Source organism: Schistocerca gregaria, chromosome X, assembly GCF_023897955.1.
Source record: "Schistocerca gregaria isolate iqSchGreg1 chromosome X, iqSchGreg1.2, whole genome shotgun sequence".
Taxonomy (NCBI): domain Eukaryota; kingdom Metazoa; phylum Arthropoda; class Insecta; order Orthoptera; family Acrididae; genus Schistocerca; species Schistocerca gregaria.
Window position 1 is genome coordinate 612,879,339 of NC_064931.1, and position 14,432 is coordinate 612,893,770.

General features: G+C 44.5%; 1 protein-coding gene across 1 annotated transcript in view; it reads left to right on the top strand.

The window, feature by feature from the left end:
* Nucleotides 1-2,284, top strand: part of LOC126298026 (innexin shaking-B) — a 370,506-nt gene extending 368,222 nt beyond the window's left edge. The window contains exon 4 of the mRNA XM_049989349.1: nucleotides 1,813-2,284. The gene's annotated coding sequence lies outside the window, so the exon portion shown is untranslated. The remainder of the gene's footprint in view (nucleotides 1-1,812) is intronic.
* The last annotated feature ends 12,148 nt before the right edge of the window (nucleotides 2,285-14,432 follow it).

Below are 14,432 nucleotides of genomic sequence, written 5' to 3' on the forward strand. Positions count from 1 at the left end.
ATATACAAATTTGTTCTTGTATTCATCTTCCTATTGTATATACACACAAAAAGAACAATTCACATCCATTCTGGTGATGCAACTTTAATTAGTAGCAATATACAGGGTGAGTCACGAAGAAGATGCATGCTTTGATGGGCAATAGTACTGGTGATTCTGAAGGAGAAACGTCATTTGCACATATGTCCTATTTCGAATGATTTTCGAGGCAGAACACTTTTAATGTACATTGTCACTTACAGGGTGACAATTATTGAACTATATGAAATAAAATTGTCATAACTACTGAATGATTTGCGTTAGGCCGTTCAAACTGCACGATTAGCAGCGGGACACGATGGGAATTAGTATGCGTATGCATGGTTTGGTTTAGCGACGAAGCTCACTTTCATTTGGATGCGTTCGTCAATCATCAAAATTGGCGCATTGGGGGTACTGAGAACCTGCATTCGGCGATCGAGAAGTCTCTTCACTCTCAACGGGTGACTGTGCGGTGTGCTACGTCCAGGCACGGAAGAATCGGTGCCATATTCCTCGATGGCACCGTACTTGACGGTTTTGGAAGATGATTTCGTCGCCGTTATCCAAAGTGACGCTGATTTCGACAAGATGTGGTTCATCCAAGACAGAGTTCGACCCCATCGAAGCAGGAGAGTGTTTCATGTCCTGGAGGAGCACTCTCAGGGCCGCATTCTGGCTCTGGGGTAACCAGAGGCCACTGGTATGGGCCTCGGTTGGCCACCATATTCTTCGAATCTGATCACATACGACTCCTTTTTGTGGGCCTATATTAAAGACAAGGTGTGCGACAATAACCCCAAAACAACTGATGAGGTGACAACAGCCATTCAGGGGTCATCGATGTTCCGACACCTCAGTGGTTCATGCAGAATTTCGCTATTCGTATGCGCCACATCATCGCCAATGGCGGCAGGCATGTTATAACATAAATCTGAATATCTGTACTGCCGTTCACATGCTAAATACAGTGTGTGTAGTTTTTAACTAATTTGTTTTTTTTTCATGTAGTTCAATAATTGTCACCCTGTATTTTCTGTGTTAAACAATACATTGAATACAACGTACCACAGTAATGTAGAGGAATTCGAGACGAACGATTTGATACAGAACACTAGTGGTTTATGAAGTCGGGAAACTGGCCTGCGCCGGCAGCGGTGGTCTCGCGGTTCTAGGCGCGCAGTCCGGAACCGTGCGACTGCTACGGTCACAGGTTAGAATCCTGCCTCGGGCATGGATGTGTGTGATGTCCTTAGGTTAGTTAGGTTTAAGTAGTTCTAAGTTCTAGGGGACTAATGACCACAGCAGTTGAGTCCCATAGTGCTCAGAGCCATTTGAACCATTTGAACTGGCCTGCAAAACCTACCTAAGCTACAGCGCATGCGCGTCGCACAAGATTTTCAATATACTCTTGTTCCCTTCGCACAAACAATTATCCCTAGAGAAAAAATGAATACCATTTTTGTAGGAAATTTAATTTAGTTTAATTTTGTAGCGCGACACTTTTCTAGAGCCGCCATTTTTGATTTGTTCACGAAAACTTGCAAAACTGACATTAAATGTGTTCTGTCTCGGAAACCACTCGGAATAGGACTTAAGTCCATATCAAACTTATTGCTCAGAATCACTATACTGTCACCCTGTACCTTTCCTCGTGATTCATGCTATGTGTTACTTAGTACAATGTGATTCGTATACTCCTCGTTTTACAGTGTGAATAAGGTTAAGGAAACCTGCTAATCTCTTTAGGAATTATTCGTTTCTATGGCAGTAACGTTCGTATATATTTTACAGGCGCAGCCAACGGACTGGCGCTCTGCATCTCCAGCCAAGCGGGAGCCTGCGCCACGGATGCGGTGAAACATGGAGAGAGTTCTGCGTGGAAGGTCTTGACGTCATCTGCCAAACCAGAAGCGGAACCTTTCAACATTCTGTGCAACCCCGTAAAGCACATAGTGAATATGTTGTTCAATATATCGTTGATATGTCGACAAAATCCTGTGGACTATAGGAATCTTGAACTCAGTGCTCGTACGTACATTGTCCTTTACAGACGCAAAATCTATTCTTTCGTTGTCTTCGAACACTCAACGCAATAAACTCGTAATATTTTAGTGAAAGACAAAGTGAGAGTTTGCTAGTGGAGCATATCGATAAGTTTTTATTTGTCATAAACATTGTGCAGCTACAGTATCTGAAATGAAATCTCTTAGATAATAGTTTTGTAATACGCACGTTTATTGAAAAATAACATTATTTTATTATCTGAATTATGTTCCTTCAGATGTGCTGGTAATCCTAAGTCAAACACAAACAAATATTGTTCAACTGATAACCTAAAGAAAGTTCCAGAGTCACACCGTTGTCGCTGTCGTCGCGTTCGGAGACTAATAAGCGATCCGGAACTGAAAGTATATAGTTTCACACAGTTGTCATTGAGTATAAAAAAAGGAAAAGAATGAGGCAGATGATGAACCTATTTAGTGTAAATTGCTCCTAATTTTCCAATCCAAACCACTCAAGTTGCCTGCTTATTATTATTACAAGAATGAGAATCAACGACATTTGCTATCGACATTTTGACATTCCCTCTAAGGTCCTAAAGTAGACGCACCTTCATCCCCAAATAAAACTTTCCTATATACAGTACCGAAGTATTAGAAAGCTGAGTAAGTGAAGTCATGCTCTAGAAATTACAGCGAAATGCTAGTTGATGTATTTATGGCTCCTCATATAAATTGCAAGGCCATGTTAGGAAACAGTTACTACTAATAATGTGATGTCGCAATTATAAAAAAAAACATTACCGTAACAGTTTACAATAAGTGCTTTATGATGTTCTGCACTTGTTTGGAAAATAGCATAATTTGCATTTTATTTTTAATAAGAAGTTTATGATGAGCAGATATCGGAGACAACCTAGGTAAAATGAGACACAGAGTTTCAGGTAAGGCAACACGATTTTTCTTGATCCTTGCATATAAAACCATATACACAATTTTCTGGGATTTTCGTAACTCTGTGATTCCGGCATCTAAGGATACTTCACCTATTCGTTCAAAAATGTCTGAAATCCTAATTGACGTTAGATTATCGCGCACTCACCCACCGTCAGCTGTGATTTTAATTGTTGCTAGGAAACCAAATAAAGCAGAAATATGAAAATTGTTCCTTGTCTAGAAAACTGAAATAATCATTGACTTGCGCTTTTGGGAAGTTTAGGCTTCAAACGGATTGGCAGAGATGCATGCGATACTTGTGGCGGCTTTAACATTTGCAGAGTAGTAGAGGCGTCATCTGGATGGAAACGAGGCGCCATCTTTGGACATTCTGTCGTGGTGGCAGACCAATATTTACGCCACCATCGACACAATCTTCCAGATAAGAATGACTTAATCAGTCTATTCCCACAGTATTGCTATCATAATACTAAATGGCCTGGTTTTCTTACACAGCCCATTAACGCAGTGTACTAAAGAATTGGTTCAATACACTATTTACATTCCAGTGAATTACTCAAAAGGATACATGTACAGCTTCGTTCCGTTTGCGATTGAGTCCCACCAGTATCTCACGCACTGACACACGAATGTAACGTTTCTCTTCTCGTCGATAAGATTGTGATCAGTAACGTAAATTTATTCATTCAACTTATCATTGCACAGTGCTACAACTGTATTTTCTGTTATTTTTCAGTTATTATGAATACTTCTGAGCAGGTCTACAAATATAAAGTTTTACGAACGAGCGCCCATATAATACTGTAAGAATAGAAATACAAACATGTCAAAAAAGACTACAAGTTAGATATGTACTCTATTTTATTTAACTAACATGAAATACGTGTTTCTGTGGGAGAAATGAAGAGTTGTGGAATGTTGCGCCTTAAGTAGTATCTGCTTACGAAAGATGGGAAGTAGCCTACTGCAGTTTATCAGGTTTACCGTAAGTACCAGGAGCATTCATTCCTTCGTTGTGCGACAGCATTTTATATTGCATTTATGTAGCAGTTATTATTCCTGATATTTACAGGGTAAACAGTAATAAAATAGTTAAACTTCAGGGACGGATTCCTGACTGGAAATGGAGGGAAAAAAAGGTCCTATGAACTTGTGTTCGGTAACGCATCGTTGCCAAGGTAGATGGTGCTGACAAATGAAAGTTTTTTGACGGCATTCTGTGTGTTCCTTGTATGTTACATACTGTGTGATTGATGCAGCATACAGTAAGCAGGAAAATGGTCCGATATTCATATCGGGAACAAGCCGAGATGGTGTTTGCGTACCGCCAAGCAGATGCAAACGGTGGAGAGTCAACACCGCTATATCGAAACTAGTACCCCCACAGATACCAACCACATCACACAACATTTAAAGTACTTTTTGGGCCTTTATGTGATCATGGGCTCTTTCGACAGACGAACTCACAGGGAGGCAGTGGACTACGCGTACACCAGATCTGGAGAACCTGGTTCTAGACGATTATTGGCCAACCCTAGTACAAGCTCCACGCAACTGGCTTGCCAATATGGTGTAAGCAAAAGTATGATTGTGTGTGAACGTTTGCATTGCATGCCGTGGAGTCTACTGTGAACATCTGTTGTGACGTGGATACGATACACCTCTGTATTGTGTTCCAGGACAATTTGTGTTTCACGCACACCGTCCATTTCCGGACACATGTTCATAGGACCTTATTTCCTCCATTCCCAGTCAGGAATCAGTCCCTGTAGTTTGTTGATTTTATTACTGTTCACCCTGTATTTCCATATTCAACGCTCTGATTACTTCTTCCAAAACGTAAGTATATTTTAAGCGTAAACCAGCAATTAATAATTTTTCTTAACTCTTAAAGTAACAAACCACAGCACAAATTGCAGAAATGAACAGCTACACATTCTCTCCCTTCCGCCACGGACTCTGTCAGAACACGGTCATTCATCGTATTTTACACCTTTCCTAACAGATTTCAAATACAGCACTTCATTAACCAAGTTTGCAAAACAGTTCTATCAATTACCAGATTCGTTTACAGTGCATTAATGAGCACATTTATCCTATATATAGCTATAGCGTTTTATAATCAAATAGCACTTTAGCAGATATTGTACCACATCATTAAATCACGCTGCGATTATAAGTAAACTTACTCGTGGGTAATTTCTTTATAAATGCTACCAGTTTCATTCTATCAGCTCTGGTTGTCATGTATAGGAAATATCATGTTCCTTGTTCATTCTGCTTGTTCATAAAAATTTAGCATTTTTGATATTCTGTTTAATTTAACATATTTTAAATGTGTTGGAAATGAAAAGAAAGTTGTAATATATCTAATTCTCTTTTTATCACGAACACATGAGTTTTTGTCTTAAATAGTCCAGTTATTCGACAAATAGCTACTTTTATAAAAATCTCAAAATTTTAATATACGATAGACATTTCACATAATATAAAAATGCGCTATAATTTACGCATACTACGACAATTCATTTCTGGTTTCTGTAGTTTGTATATCCTGGCGAAATCTTTAATATTGTGCTGTACTGACATAGCCGAGATTCTTAATAAACTACTGTGTGAAGTGTGATATTTATTGAAACTGTAAAGAAATAATAAAGGAGGGTTAAGGTTTAACACTGCATCGTCGATGATGCCATTAGAAAGGAGCCACAAACACAAAGTGCTGAAGAATGGGGAAACAATACGCGAATATAGTTTTCAAAAGAATATCTTGGCGTTCGCTTTGAGCGAATTAAGAAAACAAGAAAATTAAATGTAGCGAACCAGACTGACTTCAACCCCGCTTCTGCCTAATGTGATTCGAGTACCTTACTCCCGCTCAATCTCCCGCGATTTACCTGTCTTTCCGGAAAGACGAAATTTATATAGTGAGGTGAAAAGAGGGTTATGTAATTCTGTAAGATATTCATTCAAAGCTCTCTGTTCTTTAGCCACCATAACCTCACTCTGGCGCCGTTCTTTCCTGCTTAATAATAGTACTTGACCATGCTGTTGTTTAGGCAATACAAGCCACTATAGTTGTACACCAAGGAAAAAACTAACCCTGATCAAATATAAATAAGAAAAGAATCATTTATGTTTCTCGTAGTTTCCTCTAATCGAAATGTTTTCCTGAAATTTGTTTACGTGGTAAGCGTAAAGAAAAAGGAAACAAATATCGTCGATAAAAGTGCGCCTGCAGCACGTTGCACGCCGCTGCATTGAAAATACTCTGTAGAAGTTTATAAACTAAGGCTTATTTTTACTTGCTCTCAATATAGTAAAAATTGAATTTTCGTTCTAAATTGAAGCACACTATTCTTTTCCAGAGTTCAGGCAAACATTTTCGAAGGATCCTTCACGTGGCTTAGGATTCTGAAAAATAACAGATTACCTTACAGTCAAAATATTCGCTATTGAGAATTTTTTGAAAATTATGGTATCTGATTCCGCTGCCTTCCCCTTTATCGGAGCACGTAAAATTGTGTACATGCAAGACCCATCTTCTAAGAGCAGTGGTAGTTCAAATGTCGAATGGGTTCAATACTGGTCACGAAACGTGCCAGAGCGGAACTGCAAAAACACGAGGTTCTGGCGCATATACGGACCAGTCAGCGTCGCCTCTTTGGATTCCCTACAATAGTTGTAGAGTCTACGTTTTCGATGGCAGTTCTTCATATCTGGAGGTGTTGTTAGTAAATCTGTATTCTAATTTAGGATAGCGATGTTGGGGATCATAACAGATAAAATATGTAGGATTTGCATCGTGGAATCGATAGAAGTACATTGAAGCGCCAAAGAATGTGGTGTAGGCATGCGTATTGGCTCTGAGCACTATGCTACTTAGCATCGGAGATCATCAGTCCCCTAGAACTTAGAACTACTTAAACCTAACTAACCTAAGGACATCACACACGTCCATGCCCGAGGCAGGATTCGAACCTGCGACCGTTGCGGTCGTGCGGTTCCAGACTGTAGCGCCTAGAACCGCTCGGCCACTTAGGCCGGCATGCGTATCCAAATACAGAGATATGCAAACAGGTAGAATACGATGCTGTTTTCGGCAACGCCTATATAAGACAATAAGCGTCTGGTGTAGTTGTTAGATCGATTACTGCTGGCACGTTATCAAGATTTAAGTGACTCTGAACGTGGTGTTATAGTCGGCGCACGAGCGATGGGTCACAGCATCCCCGAGCTAGCAATGAAAGAGGGATTTTCCCTACGACCAATTCACGATTGTACCGTGAATATCAAGAATCATCAAATCTCCGACATCGCTGCGGCCGGAAAAAGATCCTGCAAGAAAGGCACCAATGACAACTGAAGAGAATCGTTCAACCTGAGAGAAGTGTAAATGGTTCAAATGGCTCTGAGCACCATGGGACTTAACTTCTGAGGTCATCAGTCCCCTAGACTTAGAACTACTTAAACCTAACCAAACATCCATGCCCGAGGCAGGATTCGAACCTGCGACCGTAGCGGACTGAAGCGCCTAGAACCGCTCGGCCACAGCTGCCGGCTCTAATCCCGGTCTTGGTACAAATTTTCATTCGTCCCTTTAGTTTGCCAGTATACAGTATACACATTTCTGAATTGAAAAGACCTCTGGAACCATATAGTCTCATTTCATCAGAGCAAGTGTGCCTCTTTGTTCAGGATCCTCCGTTTCGTTCGATGCCTAGGTGCTTTTAAACACAATTGGAGAGCCTCTGGAATGCTATCCGAATTCAGGGTGAATATTAAGTGGCCTGAGGCGTGAATGGGAATTTGTAGAGAGGAGGGGAGGGGAGCGTATTAGGGTAGTCTGTGAACTTGTGCAGAGCCATTGTGCCAGCGTGGCGTAGTGGCTAACGCATCTGCCTAGCGAACAAGACAGCCGCGTTCAAATCCCAGTCTTGGTGCAAGTTTTCATTCGTCATTTCAGTCTACATATATATATCATGGGTGTTTCATTGAAAGGTCTCTGGAACCATATAGTTTCATTTGATTAAAGCATCCATGCTTTAGTTTGAGGCAGGATCCCCCGTTTAGTTCGATGCTCAGGTATAGTATAGTTGGAGAACCTCTGCAATGTTTTTCGAGCTTAGGGCAAATCAAGAGGGCTGATGGGTGAATGGGAATTTGGACTGAGGAGGTGGACGTGCTAGGGTAATCCGTGCAGTTGTATAAAGCCAATATGCCAGGGTGACGTAGAGGTTAGCGCATCTGCCTAGAGATCAGTTTGACGTCGGCTAAGGAGCGGCGGCCGGCCAGACTGGCCGAGCAGTTCTAGGCGCTGCAGGCGCTACGGTCGCAGGTTCGAATCCTGCCTCGGGCATGGATGTGTGTGATGTCCTTAGGTTAGTTAGGTTTACATAGTTCTAAGTTCTAGGGGACTGATGACCACAGAAGTTAAGTCCCATAGTCCTCAGAGCCATTTCGAACAGAGCGGCGAGGACATGTGATTAGCGTAATGCCGATCGAGTGTCGTGTGCGAGCTTGTTTACTTCCCGGTGGCGCAACATGGCGCACTCCTGTAGGAAAAACACTATTAAGATTACGTTCCACATCAGCGCTGTTATCGATGAACATCCAGGCCGAGGCATGTCGACCCTCCAGGCTTTCGACCTACCTTTTGAGGCACCCGCTGATTCCGTTATTTTCGCTCTTAAACCCTACGGGACTGTCATTAGCCCTGTGGCTGAGGAGGGATACATTTTGACAACGTCTCCCCTACTCAGTGGAGTAAGACAGGTCAAACTTGATCTCACTAAGCATGTTCCTTCCCACTTAAGCAACGCCGGCTGTTGTGCAATTTTCATGTATGACTACCAACTTAGCACATATTTCGTACGTGGAAAGGAGTGTCAAGTTCGCTCCGATTTTTACAGTGGCGAATCACCCAGGTTCCGCCAGGTGAAGTGGAACACCATGCTCCTCCTTCGATTGTACCACTTCCTTATGCTCAAGTGAAGACGCATACGACGTCATACTGCAGAGATCGGCTTAAGTCACCACCACAGACTGACTGACACATTATTTCCGGGGTATATACCGCTACCTTGTTGCAGAGGGAGTTGCCAGGCAGCTCCGAACAGCAACTGCAACTCCAGGGAAATATTTCCGAATAATATGAGCAGATGAATGTTAACCTACGAGTCGTGGCAACCCGATCTTTCCTTTCGGGAGGCGCAGAGACTGATCTACACACACAATATGACAGGAAGACGCACGTACGGAAGCAGCATTTTTCCCCGCAAACACGAGAAACACCGACGGATGGCGTCTGAAGACTGTCTCTTGCGCATTGGGACACACGATGGTACTGATCTCGGTCATGTCGTGGACGCACCGGCTACGAAGGATCGACCGACACTGCTCCTGCTTTCGCAACTGAGATGGTGGATTTTTCTTCTTCATCTGGAAATCCGTTCAGAAATGGAGGAGGCGATGCAATACCGTCGCAGTTGCGAAGGAACAAGACAAGGGCCTCCTTAGTAGCCACTGTATCATACTGCCACACTCGCTCCAGTGACTCGTTGGGGGGACGACGTGGAAGACGACTTTGGGTGGGCACAGTACTTGTCACAGAGTGGGAGTTACACACCCCCCCTCTCTCTCTCTCTCTCTCTCTCTCTCACACACACACACAATCACACACACACACACACACACACACACCTCACGCGGACTGCATGATAACAGAGATGAAAGGGTAGCGTTGGGGTGACGTAACTAATCGCCACTGCTCACAATGGCGACGGCCACTGCCTTAGAGGGTGAACGACAGTCGTATCGATTCGCGACTATCGATAACAATACCACCGAAGCTATCATTCTTACGCGATATCCTTTATGCAGCCGACATTGACGAGGTTTTACTGCAAAGATATGCGTTCTTGGCTTCCTGGACATCTATGGATACACGGTATGCACATCTCATGGATTGGACAGGGGCAGTGGCGTCACAGTCCTTCTCAAAAATGGTTTAGTTGTCTCCGATGTATGTTACATACCGAATGCTAGGCGCTTGTGCTCCAAGGGATACACCTCATCATTGTTTACGCACCGTCGGGTGCTGGCAATAGGGATCGAAGTTCGCTATTCTTTGCTGAGGAATTAGCGCAATTATGCCAAGATAGGATAGACGATATGGCGATCAGGGACTATTTTAATTGTACATCATCTCCCAAGAACGAAACTCCTCACTACTCACCGTACCCAGCAGTTACCGCTTTCATTCTCGAGTTCGGCTTGGTAGACACATGGAACACGATCTATGCTGATAGATTGGGTTTCACGCACTTCACGGCACGCTCGTCTAGCAGTATTGACAGCATATATACCTACCACTCTCTTGGGGATGCGTTCACGGCAGCCCAGTTGTTGACAGCAGCTTTTACTGACCACACAGCATACATCTGTACCATCACGCTTGGACGCCTGCGGGTGTGGCGCAGCCGTAGCTGGTGGAAGTTTAACACCGCTAGCGTGGCCTCACCGGGATGTCAGGCGACGGCGGGACGACGCGTGGAGACTGTGTCTACGACAACGAGGAGTGTGTACGCCACCTTTACAGTGGTGGCTGCACTGTGCCAAGCCGAGCCTTCGACGCATTTTGAAGATGTTTAGTAGCGAAACTGCGACGTGGAAGCGCACTACTACAGAGTTCTACTACGACATCCTCAGGGAATGTTCCGATATGCACCCATCACCGGACTGCCAGATGACTGGCAACCGAATGAAAGAGAAGGGTGTGACGTTGACACGTCAACACTTGGAAGGGACGATCATTCGCACACGCCAAACTGCCATAATCGCCAACGAACGGTCATCCATGTACCATATGGCCATGGAACAAAAGCGAAGGCGTAGTACTTTGATCCATGAGTTGACAGAAAATGACGTACGCCACGTCACGCAGAGAGACAATGCATACTTTACGCACTATTCTCACCTGTACGCGAGGGAAGACATCCGATCCAGAAATTCTTGTTGCCATCGCTGGTTTGCCATACGCCACAGTTACTCCGGAACTGCAACAGGAACACCTACAACCGGTGACTGAAGTAGTAGTATTGGATGCCATAGGAAAATTGGGCACCAAGTAAGACACCGCGAACAGTTGGGTTACTCCTGGAATTTTATAGGACGTTCCGGAGGCTACTGATACCTTACTGGACGACTATTTACACTACTGGCCATTAAAATTGCTACACCCAGATGAAATGCAGATGATAAACGGGTATTCATTGGACAGATATATGATACTAGAACAGACATGTGATTATATTTTCACGCAATTTGGGTGCAAATATTCAGAGAAATCAGTACCCAGAACAACCACCTCTGGCCTTAATAACGGCCTTGATACGCCTGGGCATTGAGGCAAACAGAGCTTGGATGGCGTGTACCCGTACAGCTGCCCACGCATCTTCAACACGATACCACAGTTCATCAAGAGTAGTGACTGGCGAATTGTGACGAGCCAGTTGCTCGGCCACCATTGACCAGGAGTTTTCAGTTGGTGAGAGATCTGTAGAATGTGCTGGGCAGGGCAGCAGTCGAACATTTTTTGTATCCAGAAAGGCCCGTACAGGACCGGCAACATGCGGTCGTGCATTATCCTGCTGAAATGTAGGGTTTCGCAAGGATCGAATAAAGGGTAGAGCTACGGTTCGTAACACATCTGAAACGTAACGTCCACTGTTCAAAGTGCCGTCAATGCGAACAAGAGGTGACGGAGACTTGTAACCAATGGCACCCCATACCATCACGCCTGGTGATACGCCAGTATGACGATGATGAATACACGCTTCCAATGTGCGTTCACCGCGATGTCGCCAAACACGGATGCTACCATCATACTTCTGTAAACCGAACCTGGATTCATCCGAAAATATGACTTTTAGCCATTCGTGCACCCAGGTTCGACGTTGAGTACACCATCGCAGACGCTCCTATCTGTGATGCAGCGTCAAGGGTAACCGCAGCCATGGCCTCCGAGCTGATAGTCCATGCTGCTGCAAACGTCGTCGTACTGTTCGTGCAGATGGTTGTTGTCTTGCAAACGCCTCCATCTGTTGACTCAGGGATCTAGACGTGGCTGCACGATCCGTTACAGCAATGCGGATAAGATGCCTGTCATCTCGACTGCTAGTGATACGAGGCCGTTGGATCCAGCACGGCGTTCTGTATTACCCTCCTGATCTCACCGATTCCATATTCTGCTAACAGTCATTGGATCTCGATCAACGCGAGCAGCAATGTCGCGATACGATAACCTGCAATCGCGATAAGCTACAATCCGACTTTTATCGAAGTCGGAAACGTGATGGTACGCATTTCTCCTCCTTACACGAGGCACCACAACAACGTTTCACCAGGCAACGCTGGTCAACTGCTGTTTGTGTATGAGAAATCGGTTGGAAACTTTCCTCATGTCAGCACGTTGTAGGTATCGCCACCGGCGCCTGCCTTGTGTGAATGCTCTGAAAAGCTAATCATTTGCATATCACAGCATCTTCTTCCTGTCGGTTAAATTTCACGTCTGTAGCGCGTCATCCTCGTGGTGTAGGAATTTTAATGACCAGTACTGTGTATGCCAAGAGCTGATGACGCCAGAGGTGCCACTTTCGGCTTCCTTTGTGGAAGCTGCAATCACCCTGATCGGCATGCAGTCCTCGAGATGATCACGTATTACGGACTACCCACCACTAACTTTGTTGAAATGTGATATGAAAAATTTCCTACGCCTATTTGCGGATTGAACTCGGCGTGCGATGTCTTGTGTCCTATCAGTGGATCAGGCTTCGATGGGCGGGACGCATAATATCCACGCCGCCCTGTGTCGCTACAGGGACCTAATTCCCCTCGCTAAATTGCGACGCACAACGGGTGCACTGGCGCCGGCAGACTTAGTCATTTGATCGCATCAGTCATATGTATTTAAATGCCATCCTTCAGAATAAGCACTACTCGGGCTCTTTCATCGAGATGGTGCTCCGTCTCCTACGTGGCGCAACATCGAAAGTGTTTGTCAACGATATACTGTCGAACACCTTGCCCATTCGCCCCTCTGTTAGGCAAGGATGCCCCTTATCGACGGTACTGTACGCCTAAGCGTCGTTGTGTCTTCTGCGGCACCGCCTCACCGAATTGCCTATCGGTGACACCACGCACGTAGATTATCTGACGGTAACACTTCGTTACGAACATGATGTCCGCAGAGCCATTGATTGATTAGCCACATACGGTGAAGCTTCGGGGAATCGTAGAAATGATCGTAGGTCAGTGGCCTTCAATATTAGCACTGGGATGACAACTTCAAGCGTCACCCCACTCAGACTGTGCGATACAATCCGCGATCCTGGTATAGACTTCAACGACGACATCTCACGCACGACGACCCTTAATTACCTGAGCCTACTGAAGCATATCCATGCTGGACTTGTACGAGGGTTGACTGAAAAGTAATGCCCCCACCTTCGTAGCTCTTCAACAGTTGGCAGCATTGATATGCGGCAGGTACTGGCTTGTTCCGCAGCCTTTACTCTACAGCTCCAGTTAGCGGGAAGACTTAGAATTGAACGGTTGTGTCGTTACACTGTAAAGTATGGAACCATGCGCAGACGGTCGGTCAATGCGATTTAAGTAACATGCAGTCATTGAATTCTTGACAGCAGAAGGTGTCACCCCAAAGGAGATTCATCAGAGAATGAAAGCAGCTTATGTGATTGTGTTGATATGAGTACTGTGCGTCGTTGGGCGAGTAAGTTTAAAGATGTTGAGGCGGGAACATCTGACCTGCGTGACAAACAGAGTTGGAAGTCCTGTGAAAGCAACCACCGAGTTTCACAAGCTAAATGTTGACAGATTGACTCAGGACGATCGTCGTATCACTCAGAGAGAAACTGTAAGCACAATCGTCATCTCACAAGAACGTGTGGGTCACATTTTTGCTTTGCTTGGCTATCTGAAGATCTGTGCACGATGGGTACCCCGGATGCTGACTCCTGAAATGAAAGTGCACAGACTTGAAATTTCCCAGGAACTCCTCTCGCGATACGAGAATGAAGGTGACGCCTTTCTCCATTCTGCTTTCATTCTCTGATGAATCTCCATTGCGGTGACACCTTCTGCTGTCAAGAATTCAGTGGCTGCACGTTGCTAAAATCACATCACCGACCGTCTGCACAGGGTTCCATACTTAACTCAGTAACAACATAACCGTTCAATACTAAGGTTTCCCGCCAACTGGTGCTGTAGAGAAGAGCCTACGGAACAAGCCAGTACCTGCCGCATATAAATGCTGCCAACTGTCGAAGAGTTGCGAGGGTGGGGGCATTACTTTTCAGTCAATCCTCGTAGATCATCGTCTCTGGGCTCTGGACCATCCTCAAAGGACGGACTTCATTAACGTCTATGAGGCAC